The sequence below is a fragment of the Macaca nemestrina genome, chromosome 3 (assembly GCF_043159975.1).
Source record: "Macaca nemestrina isolate mMacNem1 chromosome 3, mMacNem.hap1, whole genome shotgun sequence".
NCBI classification, from domain to species: Eukaryota; Metazoa; Chordata; class Mammalia; order Primates; family Cercopithecidae; genus Macaca; species Macaca nemestrina.
The window spans coordinates 141,804,228-141,823,426 of NC_092127.1; the positions used below are offsets into that span (position 1 = coordinate 141,804,228).

The following is a 19,199-nucleotide window of genomic DNA, read 5'->3' on the forward strand; positions in this document are numbered from 1 at the left end:
GCACCAGAAACCTAATTTGATATCCTGTGATCATACAACAAAATGGTGTTGCTAGCCCATTGTGAATTGGATGTGCTTTGTGAATTATTTTCCTATCGGTGATGAATTTGCAGTGATATATCCGCATAAAATCATTCAATTGACCTTGTTACCAATGACAAGCATATGTCAGATGGTTGGCAAGGGTGGGAGTTTACTGTCATTTGAATGATGACTCCATGAGCTTGTTAGTATGATCTCCTAATCAGCTATGCTAAGTGAGCACAGGGTACATCAAAGGGTTAAGAAGAAAAATGTGACCAGTTCGTTAATCACTTCTTCTGAGACCCGATTCAGGAAATCGTTGGAATTCAACTGAGAAATGGGACAGAATTCTTATTTTAAAACAACCAAATATGTACATTTACATATGGAAGTAGTTTTAGATTCTTTGCCACGTTGTCAAACAAACTTTACGATCATCCTAAAATCATCAAATCCCAACAGCCTTTGATTATTGACTAAATACTTAGTCAATATTTAAGGTATTGGTAATTTGATTTAAACTATTATTTGGGAAAATTTGAATCCTAGAGTTTTATAAATTAAGGGGACTTAATGATTTAATAACTCAATAGCTAAGTTATCTTGAGGTTCAGGAAAGTTAAATGACAGTCCTGAGGCCATTCTGCTGGAGATCTGAGATTTAAGCCTTGGGACTCCTAGTTTTTAGCTCAGTGTTCCTCACTTTATGCTCTGTAATAATTTGCATCCTTCAGTTTTGCACACATGAATATGCGTTTCTGATGCCAAAAAATCTGAAGAATAAACCCATTCTGGTAACCATGGTAATTTTACATGAAACTTCTATTCTTTTTTATTGTCTTTTCATTTGTTTGGCTAGTAAGCTTTTAAAAAACATTTTCCAATACATTCAACACAAACTACACTTTTAAAAATATTGTGTTTGAGAATTATTTTATACTTATAGAAAAGTTACAAGAATAACACAACTAATTCCCACATACTCTTTACCCAGCTTCTCCAATATTAATGTTTTATCATATTTACTTCATTCTTTCTCTATTGTATGAATATACTCTTATTTATTTTTAAACCATTTGAAATTATTGCAGATATTGAAGCTTAATATTTCAGTGTGTATTTCCTTAAAACAAGGAAGTTTTCCTATATAACAACAGTACAACCATCAAAATCCAGGTATTAGCATTGATAGATCCACCATGTAATCCACAGTCCAAATTCCACCTTTTATTCCAGTTATATCTTTTAAAGGTCCAGGATTCGACAGAGAACCATTTGCTGTATTAAATGTCATGTCTCTTAAATATCCTTCAGTCTGGAAAATTTCTGTCTTCTCTCGTCTTTCATGATCTTGATAATTTTTAAGAGTATGAGCCAGTGGCTTTGTGGAATGTCCCTCAGTTGGGGATGGTCTGAGGTTTCCACATAACTAAATTTAGGTTATGCATATTTGGCAGGAATGCAACAGAAATAATGTTGTATCATTTTCTGTGTGTAACAATAGGTACCCTCTGACAAATTTTCCCCTGATTGGTAGCTACACTTTGATCACTTGATTAAAGTGTTGTCTGCCAGGCTTCTCCACTGTTCAAGTATTTCATACTTATTAAAAAATAATTATGAAGTATTTATGGGGAGAGTTTTGAAACTATGTTAATATTTTATTTCTCATTAGACTGTCACCTGTTAGTGTTAACATCCATTGATGATGCTTTTGTGATACAATTTTTTTTCATAGTTGCCAAATAGCTATTTTCTTATACTGTTGTTCCTTCTACATTTATTTATTGATAATTGACTGTAAGGAAGGCCTTTCCTATCTCTCCCATTTATTTATTTAATAATTATCTATTTATATCAATATGAACTCAAGGATACTGATTTTATTCACTGACTTATATTTTACGATTATTATTTATTTTGATGCTCTAATTGTCTCATGTTTGGCCAGTGGAAGTTTCTTCAAAGATACTCCCATGTCTTCTTGACATGTCCTCTTCCTCTTTCTAGCACTTCTTTATTTTCTGAGAAGCTGAGAGGTTCCAGGATCATCTTAGACATTTTCTACCTAAGCCTTGAATCAACCAATTCTTTAAGGAGCCCTAGTTCTTTTTATTGGGGAGCAGTGTTCATAAACCACGATCTGTGCACTGGGTGTGTTCATTGTTATGGTGCATTATTGCATTATTGCTTCTAGGCTTTCTCAGAAAATCAACCCAGAAAATATATGTATATTTATATTACATACATACATGCATGCATACAAACATCTGTCATCTATGTATGTCTGTCATACGTCTGTTTTTTTAAGAAACAACTTGAGTTTGAACTAATACTTCCAATTCCAATCTAATGTAACATATTTAGCCTTTTCTCTTTTCATATTTATAAATCCCTTCTCCAACAGTGAGAAATCTGGCTCTTATCTATCATAATGTGTTTACTTATTTGCTTAATCTCCTGTATGTAACCAGTCTGGAAACATGCAAGCCCTGACACACACTATGGGCCTCAGCCACATGGGATTCCTCCTTAGCTCTAGCCCCAGATAATACACTACACTGGTAAAGTTCCTAACTAAACATGCCAGGAAAATCCCCACCTGGGGTGTCGTATCCTACCCCTCCCTGATGAGTCTCTGTGAAATGCTTGTGGAAGTTCATGGCCAAGACCTCTCTGTTCCAGACCCTGGTTCAATGGAGTGTATAAAGCCGACGAATTCTTGTCCAAAAGTTTAATTCTGACTTTATCCCTGTCACTATAAACATGAAAGAGAATCCCTGGCCTGACTTCACCACACTGTGCCTCAATCCCAGCCCTGGTGAACATACCTACCAAAGTTTTGGCTCCGATTAAGTAAGGGGAATAGAAAACTCATTCTATACCCTTTGATTTCCTTTGATCTATTATTGTTTAACAGGAAATAGACCTAGATCTTTGCTAGATGGCCTGACTCAACTATTGAATCTAAGTCTTCACATGTTACCACATTTTGGTCTTTGCTATTTAATTTAATTTAATTTAATTTAATTTATTTTAGCTTGTTATTAACTTTTGTTGCATTTGAAAAATTGTGAATTCTTCCTTTCCTTTTTATATCTGCCATTTTTTCTATTGGAGTTTAATTTGTACACAATAAAATTTGCCATTTCAAAAAGTACAATTTAACTAGTTTTGATAAATGTGTATGGTTATGTAACCTCCACCACAATAATGATAACAGGCTAGTTTTACCACCCTTAGTTTTAACACTCTGTGTTTCTTTGCAGTCAGTGACCTCTCCCCACATCCTGCCCCTGGCAACCACCTATATGCTTTATGTCACTGTAGATTTGCTTTTTCTAGAAATTCGTATGAATGGAATTATACAGTATGGAGTCTTTGTGCCTGCCTTTTTTTTTTTTTCACTTAGCTTAATACTTTCGAGACATATTCATGTTGTTGTGTATACCAGTACTTGATTCCTTTCTATTTTATTTTATTTTGTTGTGGTTAGAATACTTAATATGGGCTCTACCATCTTAACAAGTTTTTAAGTGTCTAATACATTATTGTTGACTATGGGTGCAATATGTTACAGCAGATCTCTAGAGCTTATTCATCTTGCTTGACCAACTATGGTTCATTAGTAACTTTTGATTTCCAGCTCCTCCCAGCCCCTGGAAACTACTGTTCTGCTCTTTGATTTTATGAATTTGACTATTTTGCATATCTCATATCACTGCAATCATTCAGTATTGTTCTATGACTGGCTTATTTCACTTAGCGTAATGTCCTCAAGATTCATCCATGCTGTCACATATTACAGAATTTCCTTCCTTTTTTTTTAAAGTTGAGTAGTATTCTATAACAAGTTTGTTTCTACATCTTAGCTATTGTAAATGGTGCTACAATGAACATAGGTGTGTTAATATCTTTGTGAGATCCTGATTTCATCTCTTTTGGATAAATACCCAGAAGTGAGATTGCTAGATCATGTGGTAGTTCTATTTTTTATTTTTTCATAATATCCAAAATATTTTTCATAAAGCCTGTACCAACTTTTATTCCAGCCAACAAGGTATAGGGTTTCCTTTTATCCACAGCCTTGCCAACACTTGTTATGTTTTGACTTTTTGATCAGTTATCCTAACAGGTGCGAAGTGGTAATCTATTGTGATTTTGATTTGCATTTTCCTGATAATTAGTGATGTTGAACATTTTTTTTAATGTACTTTTTGGCCATTTGTATGTCTTCTTTGGAGAGATGTCTATTCAGGTCTTTTGCTCATTAAAAAATATGGATTATTTGCTTTTTTATTTTGCTATTGAGTTGTATGAGTTCCTTTTATATTTTTGATATTAACTCTTTACCAAATATATGGTTTGCAAATATATTCTCCAATGCTGTGGGCTGCCTTTTCATTTGGTCAGTTGTTTCTTTTGCTGTGCCAAAACTTTTTAGTTTGATGTATTCTCCCTTGTTTATTTTGCTTTTGCTTTTTGATCCAAAAAATCGTTGCCCAAACTAATCTCATGAAGCTTTTCTCTTAGTTTTCTTCTAGTCGTTTTACAGATTCAGGTCTTACCTTTAAGTATTTAATCCATTTTGAGTTGATTTTTGTATATGGTGTGACATAAGGGTCCAAAATTATTATTCTGTATGTGCGTATCCAGTTTTCCCAACATCATTTGTTGAAAAGACTATCGTTTCCCCATTGTGTATTCTTAATACCTTTGTCAAAAATTAGTTGCCTACATATGTGTAGTTCATTTTTGAGCTTTCTATTCTGTTCCATTGGTCTATATGTCTGTTTTTGTGCCAGTACTATGCTGTTTTGATTACTATAACTTTGTAATAAGATTTAACATCAGAAAGTGTGATGCCTCCAGCTTTGTTCTTCCTGTTCAAGATTGTGTTAGCTATTCAGGGTCTTTTCTGGTTTTATACAGATTTTAGGATTATTTTCTATTTTTGTAACATATGTCATTAGAATTTTGATAGGGATTGGCCAGGTGCGGTGGCTCACGACTGTAATCCCAGCACTTTGGGAGGCCGAGGAGGGTGGATCACGAGGTCAGGAGATCGAGACTATCCTGACTAACACAGTGAAACCCTGTCTCTACTAAAAATACCAAAAATTAGCCGGGCATGGTGGCGGGTGCCTGTAGTCCCAGCTACTCAGGAGGCTGAGGCAGGAGAGTGGCGTGAACCTGGGAGGCGGAGCTTGCAGTGAGCCGAGATCGCGCCACTGCACTCCAGCCTGGGCGACAGAGTGAGACTCCATCTCAAAAAAAAAAAAAAAAAAAAAAAAAAAGAATTTTGATAGGGATTGAATTGAATTTGTAGTTGCTTTGGGTAGTTTGCACATATTTACAATATTGATTCTTTTAGATCCATGAACATAGGATATTTTTCTATTTATTTGTGCCTTCTTCAATTTCTTTCATGAATTTTTATACTTTGTAGTCTATAGATCTTTTACATTCTTGGTTTAAATTTATTCCTAAGTATTTATTCTTCTTGATACTATCATAAATGGAATTGTTTCTTGATTTCTGCTTTAGATAATTTATCCATAATGTATAGAATTGCAACTAATTTTTGTCTGTTAATTTTGTGTCTTGAAGCTTTACTGAATTTATTATTTCTAATAGTTTTTTTGTGTGTGTGTGGATCCTTTAAGACTTTCTCTATATAAGATTATGTCATCTGCAAACAGTGACTATTTTTCTTCTTTTTTTCAATGTGGATGTCTTTCATTTTATTCTAACTGCTCTGGCTAGCACTTGTGGTTCTAGGTTGAATAGAAGTGGTGAGCATGTGCATTATTATCTTGTTCCTCATCTTACAGGAAAAGCTTTCAATGTTCCATTATTGAGTATGATGTTAGAGGTGGGCTTGTGATATATGGCTTTCATTGTTTTGGCTAATTTGTGGATAGTTTTTATTATTAAAGGAGGGTTGAATTTTGTAAATGCTTTTTCTGCACCTGTTGAAATGATCATATGATTTTTGTTCTTTCTTCTCTCAATGTGGTGAATTATATTTATTTATTTGTGTATGTTGAATCACCTTTACCCTTTACATTCCAGGGATAAATCTCACATGACATAGGTATGATCCTTTTAATGTGCTGTTGAATTTAGTTTGCTAGTATCTTGTTGAAAACTTTTGCTTATATTTTCATCAGGAATATTGGCTTGTATTTTTCTTTTTTATATTGTGCTCATCTGGTGGTGTTAGCATGACAGTCCCAGCCTTGTAAGTTTTACAACCATAAAAATAAAAAATTATTACATTTTACTTATTGCTTTATAGGGTAAACAGACATAATATTCATGACAATAGATTTAAGAAGGGGAATACAATGGAAATATATACTACTACAATGATCCTACATTTTACTAGAAGTGACTTAAAATTATCCACAAGTAGATTGGCAAGGTAGAAGCTACATACATAATTTCTGGTTTAACCACTACATGCAGAGATAGAAATAGAAAGCAAGTGAAGGTATTAAAATAGCTTTTTAAATGCAATAGATTAATATACAAAAGAAGGCAAAAAAAAGATGAAGAGAAAAAACTAAATGAGAAAATTAAAAAACAAATAGTAAAATAGCAGACAAAAATTTAATCATATCAATAATTACATTAAATGTATACTTTTTCTTTATATAGTTATATGACTTTAAAAATCCAGAGGAAAAATTTTATATTTATTTATAATTTTAACATTTCTAATACTCTTTATTTTTCTCTATAGATCTGAGTTGTCATTTAGTGCCATTTACTTTCATATTGAGGACTTTTTTTTAGGATTTCTTATAGTGCTTATATATATATGCAGCACATATGCATATACATATCTATATATGCATTTTATCTATCTATAACTATTATTCCTGATAATTTCTTTCATTTTCTGTTTATCTAAAAGTGTGCATATAATCTTTTATCCTTCAGTGTTTTCAGCATATTGTTCCAATGGCATTTGGCTTCCGCATTTCTCATGAGAAGTCAGCCATTAAATTTTGTCATCTATTCCCTTTCTCTAAGCCCCTTGAAATATTTTGTTTTGGTTTATTTCAAGATTGTCTCTTTACCTTTGGCTTATAGCAGTTTGTTCCTGATATGGCCAGGAGATTCCTTTTTATTTATCTTGACTGGGATTTGTTGACCTTTTTGAATCTGTAAATTATTGTATTCTACCAAATTTGTAAATTTTTAGTTAATATTCTAAAAATATTTCTCCTACTACTTATTTGTCCCTCTCTTTTCTTTCTATAATTCTACTTCCATGCATGCTAGATGAATTAATAGGCTCTATTATTTTTTTTCTCTGTTCTTCAGATTGGAGAAATTATTTAGATTTATTTTAAGCTCACAGAGTGTTTTTCATTATCTTTCTTTCGTTATCTACTGTTGAGCTCATCTAGCTAATTATGTGTATTTCTCTATAATTTCCAGCTGCTCTATGACTTTTGGGCTCTGTACTCTGACACATTAAGCTTTCTGTGGTCAAGCTGTGCACAATTTGAAAATATAATCAGATAAGACAAGTATTACACTCATATTCTGTATGGTTTTATCTTCTAAGAGGAGATTTCCCTTCAGTCCGTTCCTGTGTTTTTTACCATACTGTCAGCCTGGTATTTGGACAATGTATGTTTCCCTTACTGTCAGGATTCTCCTTTAAATTTGTAGCTGCTTTTCTTGCTCCAAGCTCCCGGATCTAGCACCTTACCAGTATGCCTATGGTTTTTCCCTACATCATTTGCTGTAGCTGCGGAGATTAGGTTGTGCCCTCAGGCCAGAAGATTTGACAAAGCCAAAATTTATACTTCGTCAGGTAAACTTTTTAAAATATTAAATTATTTTACTGCTTCTGTCAGCTTTTGAATGTTTTATGGCATATTTAAATAATTATTTTATTTTTTTCAATTCATATAAATATTATCTGTGGAGTATTTGTATACTACATCATTCCTCACCATTGACCCTCTCTTGCATTAGTTTAAAAGGGTGGTATTCTGTGTTGTTTCTTCTGTGTTAATCCAGGGCTTTTGCTTTCTATCTTTTAAAATATTCAACACTTCTTGCCCTTGCCCTCATGGCATCTTTTCTTGTTTTTCAGAACTATTATTTATTTTTAAATTTTTCCTGTCATGTTAGAAAATTTGGAATGGGAATAGAGATAAATATAAATACTACGCCTCCCACGTTGACCCAATCTTCTCAATATTGTTACTTACTTTAAAATTTCATATTCGTAAATCAGTTTATTATTCTAAGCAACCAAGAATATTTTGAATTTTTTTCAAAAAATAAGAGAAAAAATCTGTAATTAAACCAAAAGGTTATTTGAATTTACTTATTCAGGATAGAGTTTAAATTAATTGGCAGCCTGAATATTTTTGGATTTTCTCTAAAATTTTTCTATAATATTTGGATTTTCTAAGTCTTTATTTCAAGTGCATTTACAAAAAGACTCTTATTCTTATTTGTATTCCTGGCCTCATTTACCCATCAAGATATAAACTTCTTGTAGATGTAGGCTTTGCATTCCCAGAAAAACAACCTTGGGCCTTGGCAATGTTGACTAAACTCTACATTTATTTTACCTTTCTCCATTTCTCTCTAATTGAAGTAGGTGAAAGAAGGTTGATTCACTTAAGATGATTAAACCTGAGCACTTCATTCTGATCTAAATTTCCTTAAGGATGCTGTTTATAAAGGTACAGATTTTTATTTTCCTACTGCCTGGTTACGTATATAATCCATATTTTATCTTTGTTATTTTATTTTTTAAATTTCTGTTTTAGGTTTAGGAGTAAATGTGCAGGTTTATTATATAGGTAATTTGCGTGTGATAGAGGTTTGGTGTACGGATTGTTTCATCACCCAGATAATAAGCCTAGTACCTCATAGGTAGTTTTTTGATCCTCACTGATATGGTTTGGCTGTGTCCCCACCCAAATCTCATCTTGTATTCCCACATGTTGTGGGAGGCACCCAGTGGGAGGTAATTGAATCACTGGAGGCGGGGGTGTCTTTCCCATGCTGTTCTCTTGATGGTGAATAAGTCTCATGAGATCTCATGATTATTATAATGGGGAGTTTCCATGCACAAGCTCATTTTTTGCCTGCTGCCATCCATCTAAGATGTGACTTGCTTCTTCTTCCCTTCTGCTGTGATTGTGAGGCCTCCCCAGCCACGTGGAACTGTGAGTCCATTAAAACCTCTTTTTCTTCCCAGTCTCAGGTATGTCTTTATCAGCAGCATGAAAAAATGGACTAATGCACTCACCCTCTTTGCATTCTCCATCCTCAAGTAGGCCCTGGAATATGTTATTCCCTTCTTTCTGTCCATATATACTCAATGTTTAGCTCCCATTTATAAGTGAGAATATGTGGTATTTGGCTTTCTGTTCCTCTGTGAGTTCTCCTAGGATAATGGCCTCCAGCTCCATTCATGCTACTGCAAAGGACATGATCTCATTTTTTTTTATGGCTGCATAGTATTCCATAGTACGTATGTACTACATTTTCTTTATCCAGTCTACCATTGATGGGCATTTAGGTGGATTCCATGTTTTTGCTATCATGAATAGTGCTGCAATGAAGATGTGTGTGCATGTGTCTTTGTGATAGAACAGTTTATATTCCTTTGGATACATATCCAATATGGGATTGCTAAGTAAAATGGTAATAATGTTTTAAATTCCTTGAGAAATTGCCAAACTGCTCTCCATAGTGGTTGAACTAATTTAAATTCCCACCAACAGTGTATACGTATTCCCTTTTCTCTGCAACTTTCCCAGCATCTGTTATTTTTTGATTCGTTAATAATAGATATTCTGACTGTTGTAAGATGGCATCTCATTTTGGTTTTGATTTGTATTTCTCTGATGATTAGTGATGTTGAGCATTTTTTTCGTATGCTTCTTGGCCACATGTATGCCTTCCTTTGAAAAGTATTTGTTCATGCCTTTTGTCCGTGTTTGAATCGAGTTGTTTGTTTTTTGCTTGTTGATTTGTTTAAATCTGTTATAGATACTAGATATTAGACCCTTGTCAGATGCATAGTTTGCACATATTTTCTCCCATTCTGTAGGTTGTCTGTTTACTCCACTGATAGTTTATTTGCTGGGAAGAAGCTCTTTAGTTTAATTAGATCTCGTTTGTTGAGTTTTTGGTTTTGCTGCAATTGCTTTTGGCATCTTCATTGTGGAACCTCTGCCAGTTCCTGTATTTAGAATAGTATTTCCTAGGTTATCTTCTAGGGTGTTTACTCTAGTAGATTTTACATTTAAATCCTTAATTTATCTTGAGTCGATTTATGTATATGATGTAAGGAAGGGGTTCAGTTTCAGTCTTCGGCATGTAGCTACCCCATTATCCCAGCACAATTCATTGAATAGGGAATCTTTTCGCCATTGCTTGTGTTTGTAGTTTTGTTGAAGATCAGATGGATATGCAGCATTACTTCTGGGCTCTCTGTTCTGTTTTTTTTTTTTTTCTTTTTTTTTTTTTTCCTGTGTGTCTGTTTTTATACCAGCACCATACTGTTTTGGTTACTGTATCACTGTAGAATAGTTTGAAGTTGAGTACTGTGATGCCTCCAGCCTTGTTCTCTTTGCTTAAGATTGCCTTGGCTATTCGGGCTCTTTCTTGATTCTATATGAATTTTAAGGTAGTTTTTTTTCTAATTCTGTGAAGAATCATTTTGATTGTTTGATAGGAATAGCATTGAATCTATCGATTGCTTTGGGCAATATATCCATTTTAACAATATTGATTCTTCATATCCATGAGCATTAAATGTTTTTCTATTCATTTGTGTCTTCTCTGATTTCTTTGAGCAACATTTTAGAATTCTCATTGCAGAGGTCTTTTGCCTCCTTGGCACTCTGCATTAGTAGGTATTTTATTCTTTTTGTGGCTATTATAAATGAGATTGCATTCTTGAGTTTGCTCTCAGTTTGGATGTTGTTGGTGTATAGGAATGCTACTGATTTTTTATTTTATTTTTATTTTTTTGAGAAAGGGTCTTGCTCTGTTAGGCTGGAGTGTACTGGCATGATTACAGGTCACCGTAGCCTCAAACTCTTGGGTTCAATAAATCCTCCCACCTCAGCATCCTGAGGAGCTAGGACTGCAGACATGAACTGCCACATCTGGCTAATTTTTGTATTTTTTTGTAGAGACAGTTTTGTCATTTTGCCCATGCTGGTCTCAAAATCCTGGGTTCAAGCAACTCACCTTCCTCAGCCACCCAAAATGCTGAGATTACAGGCGTAAGCCACAGCACTCAGCAGGAATGCTACAGATTTTTGTTTATTAATTTTGTACCCTGAAACTTTGCTAAAGTTGTTTATTAGATCAAGGAGCTTTGGCAGAGACTATGGTGTTTTCTAGATATAAAATCATATCATCTGCAAACTAGTTTTAAGGAGAGTGCTTCTAGCATTTGCCTATTCAGTATTATGTTGGCAGTAGGTTTTTCATAGATGGCTCTTAATATTTTCAAGTACGTTTCTTCAATTCCTAGTTTATTGAAGGTTTTTAACATAAAAGTATATTGAATTTTATGAAAAGCTTTTCTGCATCTATTGAGATGATCACGTGGCTTTTGTTTTTTGTTCTGTTTATGTAGTGAATCACATTTATTGATTGCGTATGTTTAACCAACCTTGCATCCCAGGGATAAACCTTGATTGTGGTGGATTTGCTTTTTGATGTGCTGCTGTATTTGGTTTGCTAGTATTTTGTAAAGGGTTTTTATGTCTATATTCATCAAGGATGTTGGCCTAAATTTTTCCTTTTTGTTGTGTCTCTGCCAGGTTTTGGTGTTAAGATGATGCTGGCCTCATAAGATGAGTTAGGGAGGAATCCTTCCTCCTCAATGTTTTTGTGATGGTTTTAGTAGGAAAGGTACCAGCTCTTCTTTATTCAATTTGGCTGTGAATCCTTCTGGTCCTGGGCCTTTTTTTTTTTTTTTTTTTTTTTTAGGTTGACAGGCTTTTTATTGCTGAGTCAATGTTGGTTATTATTGGTGTGTTCAGTGATTCCATTTCTTCCTTGCTCAATCTTGGGAGGTTGTATGTTTCCAGGAATTTATCTCCTTCTTCTAGGTTTTCTAGCTTGTGTGCATAGAAATTTTTATAATAATCTCTGAGAGCTTTTTTCTATTTCTCTGGTAACATTCCCTTTGTCATTTCTGATTGTGTTTATTTGAGTCTTCTCTCTCTTTTTTTTTTTTGTTAGTCTATCTAGCAGTCTATATAACTTATTAATTCTTTCAAAAAACAAACTCCTGGATTTTTTGATCTTTTGTGTGGTCTTTTGAATCTCAATTTCCTTCAGTTCACCTCTGATTTTGGTTTTCTTTTTTTTTTTTTTTTTTTTTTTGTCTGCTAGAGTTTGGGTTGGTTTTCTTTCGTCTCTCTAGTGACTCTAGTTGTAATGTTAGGTTGTTAATTTGAGACCTTTCTAATTATTGATGTGAGCATTTAGTGCTATAAACTTCCCTATTAACACTGCTTTAACTGTTCCCAGAGATTCGTGCATTTTGTATGTATGTTCTCATTAGTTTCAAATAATTTCTCGATCTCTCTGTCTTACCTTCATTGTTTAGCCAGAAGTCATCCAGAAGCAGGTTGCTTAATTTCCATGTAATTGTTGGTTTCCAGTGATTTTCTCAGCAATGGGTCCTATTTTTATTGCACTGTGGTCCAAGAGTGTAGTTGGTATAATACTTTTCTTTTTTTTTTGGAACTTGCTGATGATTGTTTTATGCCCTTTTGTATGGTCAATTTTAGAGTATATGCTATGTGCAGATGAGAAGAGCATATATTCTTTTTTCTTGGGTGGAGAGTTCTGTAGTTGTCTATTAGGTCCATTTGGTCAAGTGTAGAGCTCAGGTCAGAAATATCTTTGTTAGTTTTCTGCCTTGATGATCTGGTTAATACTGTCAGTGTTGAAGTCTCACAATTATTATGTGGTTATTTAAGCGCTTCATAGGTGTCCAAGAATTTGCTTTGTGAATCTGGGTGCTCCTTTGTTGGGTGAATATATATTTAGGATAGTTAGACCTTCTTGTTGAACTGAGCCCTTTACCATTATGTAATGCCTTGCTTCTGTTTTAAATGTTTTTGGTTTAAAGTCTGTTTTATCTGAAATTAGAATAGCAACCTTTGCTTTTTTCTGTTTTCTGTTTGCTTGGTAGATATTTCTTCATTTACTTTGAGCCTATGTGTGTCACTGCATGTGAGATGGGTGTCTTGAAGACAGCGTACAACTGGGCTTTGCTTCTTTATCCAGCTTGCCACTCTGTGTCTTTATTTGAGGCATTTAGCCTATTTACATTGAAAATTAGTATTTATATACTGTCATCATGTTGTTAGTTATTATGAAGACTTGTTTTTGTAATTGCTTTATAATGTCACTGGTCTGTGTACTTAAGTGTTTTTGAAGTGGCCAGTAAGTATTAGTATTTCCTTTCCACATATAGCAGTCCTTTCAGGATCTCTTATAAGGCAAGTCTGGTGGTAATTCAGTCCCTTAGCATTTGTTTTTCTGAAAGGATCTTAACTGTTCTTCACTTATGAAGCTTAGTGGGGCTAGATATGAAATTCTTGGTTGAAAGTTGTTTTCTTTAAGAATGCTGCATATAGCCCCCCCTCCCCATAATCTCTTCTGGCTTGTAGGGTGTCTGCTGAAAGGTCTGTTGTTAGCCTGATGGGATTTCCTTTGTAAGTGATCTGACCCTTCTCCCTAGTTGTTTTTAATGTTTTTTCATTCATTTCAACCTTGGAGAATCTTATGATTGTGTGTTTTGAGGATGGGTTTCTTACGTAGTATTTTGCAGAGGTTCTCTGCATTTCCTGAATTTGAATGTTGGCTTCCCTAGCAAGATTGGCAAAATTTTCATGGATGATAGCCTGAAATATGTTTTCTAAGTTTCTTCCTTTCTCTCTCTCTCTCATGAGTCACAGATTTGGTGTCTTTATATAATCCCATATTTATCAGAGGTTTTGTTGATTCTATTATTATTATTATTATTATTATTATTATTTTACTTTAAGCTCTGGGATACATGTGCTGAATGTGCAGGCTTGTTACATAGGTGTAAATGTGCCATGGTGGTTTGCTGCACCTATCATTCCGTCATCTAGGTTTTAAGTCCCACTGCATTAGGTATTTGTTCTAATGTTGTCCCTCCCCTTTCCCTCCACCTACCAACAAGCTCTAGTGTGTAATGTTTCCCTCCCTGTGTCTGTGTGTTTTCATTGTTCACCTCCCACTTATGAGTGAGAACATGAGGTGTTTGGTTTTCTGTTTCTGTGTTAGTTTGCTGAGAATGATGGTTTCCAGCTTCATCCATGTCCCTGCAAAGGACATGAACTTATTCTTTTTTATGGCTGCATAGTATTCCATGATGTATATGTGCCGCATTTTCTTTATCCAGTCTATCATTGATGAGCATTTGGGTTGGTTTCAAGTTTTTGCTATTGTAAATGGTGCTGCAATAAACATATGTGTGCATGTGTCTTTATAGTAGAGTGATTTATAATCCTTTGGGTATATATCCAGTAATGGGATTGCTGGGTCAGATGATATTTCTGGCTCTAGATCCTTGAGGAATTGCCACACTGTCTTCCACAATGGTTGAACTAATTTACACTCCCATCAACAGTGTAAAAGCGTTCCTATTTCTCCACATCCTTGCCAACATCTGTTATTTCCAGACTTTTTAATGATCACCATTCTAACTGGTATGAGATGATATCTCATTGTGGTTTTGATTTGCATTACTCTAATGACCAGTGATGATGAGCTTTTTTTCACAAGTTTGTTGGCTGCATAAATGTCTTCTTTTGAGAATTGTCTGTTCAGATCCTCGGCTCACTTTTTGATGGGGTTGTTTGTGTTTTCCTTGTAAATTTGTTTGAGTTCCTTGTAGATTCTAGATGTTAGACCTTTCTCAGGTGGATATACTGCAAAATTTTTCTCTTATTCTGCAGGTTGCCTATTCACTCTTCTTTAGTTTTTAAAAAATTTTTGTCTGATTATTTTGTAGAGCAGGTTCTCATGCTCTGAGATTCTTTGCTTAGCTTAGCCTATTCTGCTGTTAATACTTATGAATACATTGTGAAATTCTTGTATCGTGCTTTTCAGCTTTATCAGATCACTTTGGTTCCTTCTATAATGGACATTTCATCGGCTCCTGTATCATTTTACAATAACGTTTAGATTCCTTGAATTGGGTTTTGACTTTCTGCTGAATGTCAGTAATCTTCATTCCTATCCATATTCCAAATTCTACTTCTGTCATTTCAGCCCAGTTAAGAACCATTGCTGAGGAACTAGTGCTTTCATTTGGAGGTAAGAAGACACTCTGGCTTTTTGAGTTGCCAGAGTTTTTGCATTCGTTCTTTTTCATCTTCATGGGCTAATGTTCTTTCAATATTTGAAGTTGCTGTCTTTTGGATGAATTTTTTTTCTTTTATCCTCTTAGTGTCCTTGGGGGTTTGATTATGCTATAAAGGTGGGTTTAGTCAACTGGCTTCATTTCTGGAAGATTTCAGGGAGCCAAGACTCATCTCAGGACTACTGCACTGTGTGCCCTAACTCTGAGGGGCTAATATCAGACCCCTTGCTTTGTTCTCTAGCCCCTCAAGTTTAGGAATCTGCTGCACTGGAGGGGCTGAGGTGTTTTTAGACCTCTGGTTACAACACTCAGTGGGTGGTGCCAACCAAAGTGTTTCATTGGGTGGCAGGAGCCTGCCAGCATCCATGCACGTATTTGTGCTGGTGATGGTCAGCTTGGGGGTTGTTGGCAGGCCTGGAGCTGGCACTCTCCATTTACTCATTCATGTGGGCAGTAGCAGCTGTGCAGGATGAGGGGTGAGGCTGCTGGTCTCTGTGCATAGGTTTTGATTGGAGGTTGTGTCAACATGGGGGTGAGGTACTCGGGGGTGTGATGCTGGTGGTCTCCGTGTGCGTATAATACACAAGCAGCAGTAACAGCACAGAGTAGGAGGGTGGGGCTACTAGTCTCCTTGTGCTCCTCCATGTTGGACAGGGTGTATGGGGTATACTCATGTTGGGCAGCAGTGTCATGATGGGGCGCACATGCACATACGCACTGGCAGGGAAGAGGAGGTGAAGTCTTCCTGCATACACTCCCTGGCAAAGTGATGTGGTGGGAAGCCATGGACAAGTGCACACAGGCAAACCAGCATGGCAGAGGCTGTGGTGGTGGGAGGGAGCAGTTAATTTGGTGCATGGTACTGGGGGCTGCTCTATTGGAGCTCCCTGATGCTCAGGCATGATTTATCAGTGTAGGTACTCTGATGCAGGCACCTGGGAGTTACCTCAGCTGAGCATCCAAGGCTGCACTACAAGCAGGTGCATCTAGGCTGGGATCCTGGGAGAGACTGGTAGACAGTGGGGCACTCAGGTCAGACTGGTGTCATCTCATGGACAAGACTACCCTTCACTGTTTGGGTCCAACAGTTTCCCTAGGGCTAGAGTCTCCTAGGAGAGCAAGGTGAGCCTAGGGGGATGGATATCCCTTCTTGGGCTTCACTACAGACACTCCCACACCAAGGCCTCTGGGCTCTGCACTGGCTGGAATTCTGTCTCTGCCATCTCTCTAAGCAGCTCTCCCCGCCAGCTCAGGTATCCATGGGGGTCATGGGGTCTCCTGCTGCCAGAATTCCAGAGATGCCTGGTGGGTTGCTCCTTGCCTGCCCAACTCACCACTTCCCCAGGAGTTGTCAGGGGCCAGAAGCAAGTCCCAGTACATGGTAGCCCCATGCAGGGTTCCCAGTTTCCTCCACCTTCAGCCCAGCTTATGTGTCTTTCCTCTGTCCACTGACAGTGCTCAGAGTGTGCCAGTCTTCCTAATGTCCTGGACCCTTGGTGGCAGATGTTCCTCCTGGATGCATCTAGTTGGCCTTCTTGAGAGCAGTCTTATCTCTGTTATTTTTGAGAAAAATTAAGCACTATCCTTTGAAACCTTTCCCTTGCCTAAAAAACATTTTAACCCATAGTCTTTTATATTCAATATATACAGATCCTGCTATTTTATTATAATTCTGCAGAATTTAAAGAAAATTTTCAAACAGGGTTTGTAAGACTGCAAGATTTCATGAAATAAATTTAAGTATTTGTTTACTGCATGTAGTCATGGTATGTCCCATTGCTTTTAAGTCTAATAATTCAAGTAAGTAATTTATTGCCACTAACAGCTATAAAGATGACACAGTGAGGAGCCCTAAAAAATTTGAGATTAGTTGGTTGAACACTTTGCATTATATGTGAATTATAATCTTAACAGAAATAGATAAGAGATATATACCAGCAATTACTACCCTGTGCAGTAGTTTATTTATGAAACAGTAAAGAATATGGCTATATATTTGTAATTAAGTTACTGATTGAATGCTGTGTAAATAGTAATATATTAGCTGAAGGTTTTCTAAATGATAAGTATTTGAAAGAATTATATAGAAACAATCCTACCTCATCTTTGTTTAGAAAATTATTTGATGTATTTTATTCTTCCATATCATTGATTATCATTATGTTTTAGACAGGGCTATAGGGACATATCAATAATTTTAAAAGATCTTGAGATTACATTTTTTGTTCATTGTTTTCAACTTGTGATTTGGTCTGACAACTTGAGTTAATAACTTGAGAATCTTACACTGGGTGTGCATGCCTTTTTTGAGGAATACAATATTGTTTTGCCATTTCACCTCTTTTCTATTCATATTATTTGTAAATATTGCATTAGCAAAATTATAGTAATAAGAAAAAGAAGGAAATAGTTATTTAATTCTGTCTGTTTTCAAATGCCATTAGTGTAGGTCACCAGATATTTCTGGCTCTCCCCCTGTGTGCATAGTAAGATTGCACTTACCTGTCTCCATTGATATTAGGCATGATTATGTTTGCTCTAGCCAAGTGATTTGTGTCAGTTCCTTGTGAAAAACCTAAAAACTTATGCATGATTTTCCATGTTACTTTCTCCTTTTTGCAGGAATTTAAAAAGCATATGTTAATATTAAATCTCTATCATTCCAAGTCCTTGGGAGACTGATGAACACAGCCATTGCAGACTCACTTTGGACATGAAATATATGTTTATGTGATAAGCCATGAGATTTTTGTTTGTTACTGTAGTGTATCCTAGCCTATTCTGACAGATATAAAAATTGATATTCAAAGGGAAATGTCAAAATTTGTGACACAGGCTTAGTTTTCTGGTGGGAGGGAGTGAAAAGACTATTTTGAATGCTGAATCATAATCAATGCTAATCAGTTGCAAAATATTTGGTAAAATTATTTTTGATAAAGATGTGAAAATAAGATAATTTACCTAATAAACCTGTCGTTCTCAGAAAAGTGGTTAAAATAGCTTTAGTAGTGTGTGTTAGTTGATGTTGGCTGCATTTGATAGGGAATTATATGAAGTAAGATCAGGAAAGAATTAGGTTACAAGTAGGAATGAATGGAAATAGAGTACATGAATTCCGTGTCTTTCAGTATCAAAGAGGAAAGTTTTTCTCAACTCCAACTAATAAAATATAAAACTGAGAAGAATTTTAAGTCATAAGAGCTGATTAAATCTCAGTCTCATGGCAACAATCAAATTAAGGTACATAGCTTTTCAAATTGTTTAGAACCTCTGAATGGATTAAGATGTCTTAGAGTAAAATTTCCAACTGAGGGAGTGACACCCTTTAATCATTTCAAATGGACAAAGTAATAATGGTGTGTCTTTTCTATCAAAGCTTATTTACAGACCCAAGATGCCAGTAATTAAGTTGAAAAATATGATAAAGCAAGGAAATGTAGCAATTTTAAGAAATAAGACTAAAAAGAACTGTGATCATGGCTATTGGCACTTGATACTGACTGAAATATAATAGATAAAAAGCTTACTAAGTGTTTCTACTAATTTGAATAGAAATGTAAAACCGTAGCTTGCCGCTATCGGAGAAGTCCTGTGGATTCAGATAACCTAGTGGACTAATCTGATTTATTAGTGATTCGTGCAATTCAACATCATCTTGAACTTGCAAGAAAATTCATGATACAATCCTTTATCATTAATGATTTTCTACTGACAATGTTACTGTGTTGCATTTGTAGGTATTTTGTAAGGGAGCTGA

General features: G+C 35.4%; 1 long non-coding RNA gene across 6 annotated transcripts in view; it reads left to right on the forward strand.

Moving 5' to 3' along the window:
- LOC105477232 (uncharacterized) overlaps positions 1-19,199 on the forward strand; it is a 392,595-nt gene that overhangs the window by 157,626 nt on the left and 215,770 nt on the right. The gene's annotated exons all lie outside the window — the stretch shown is intronic.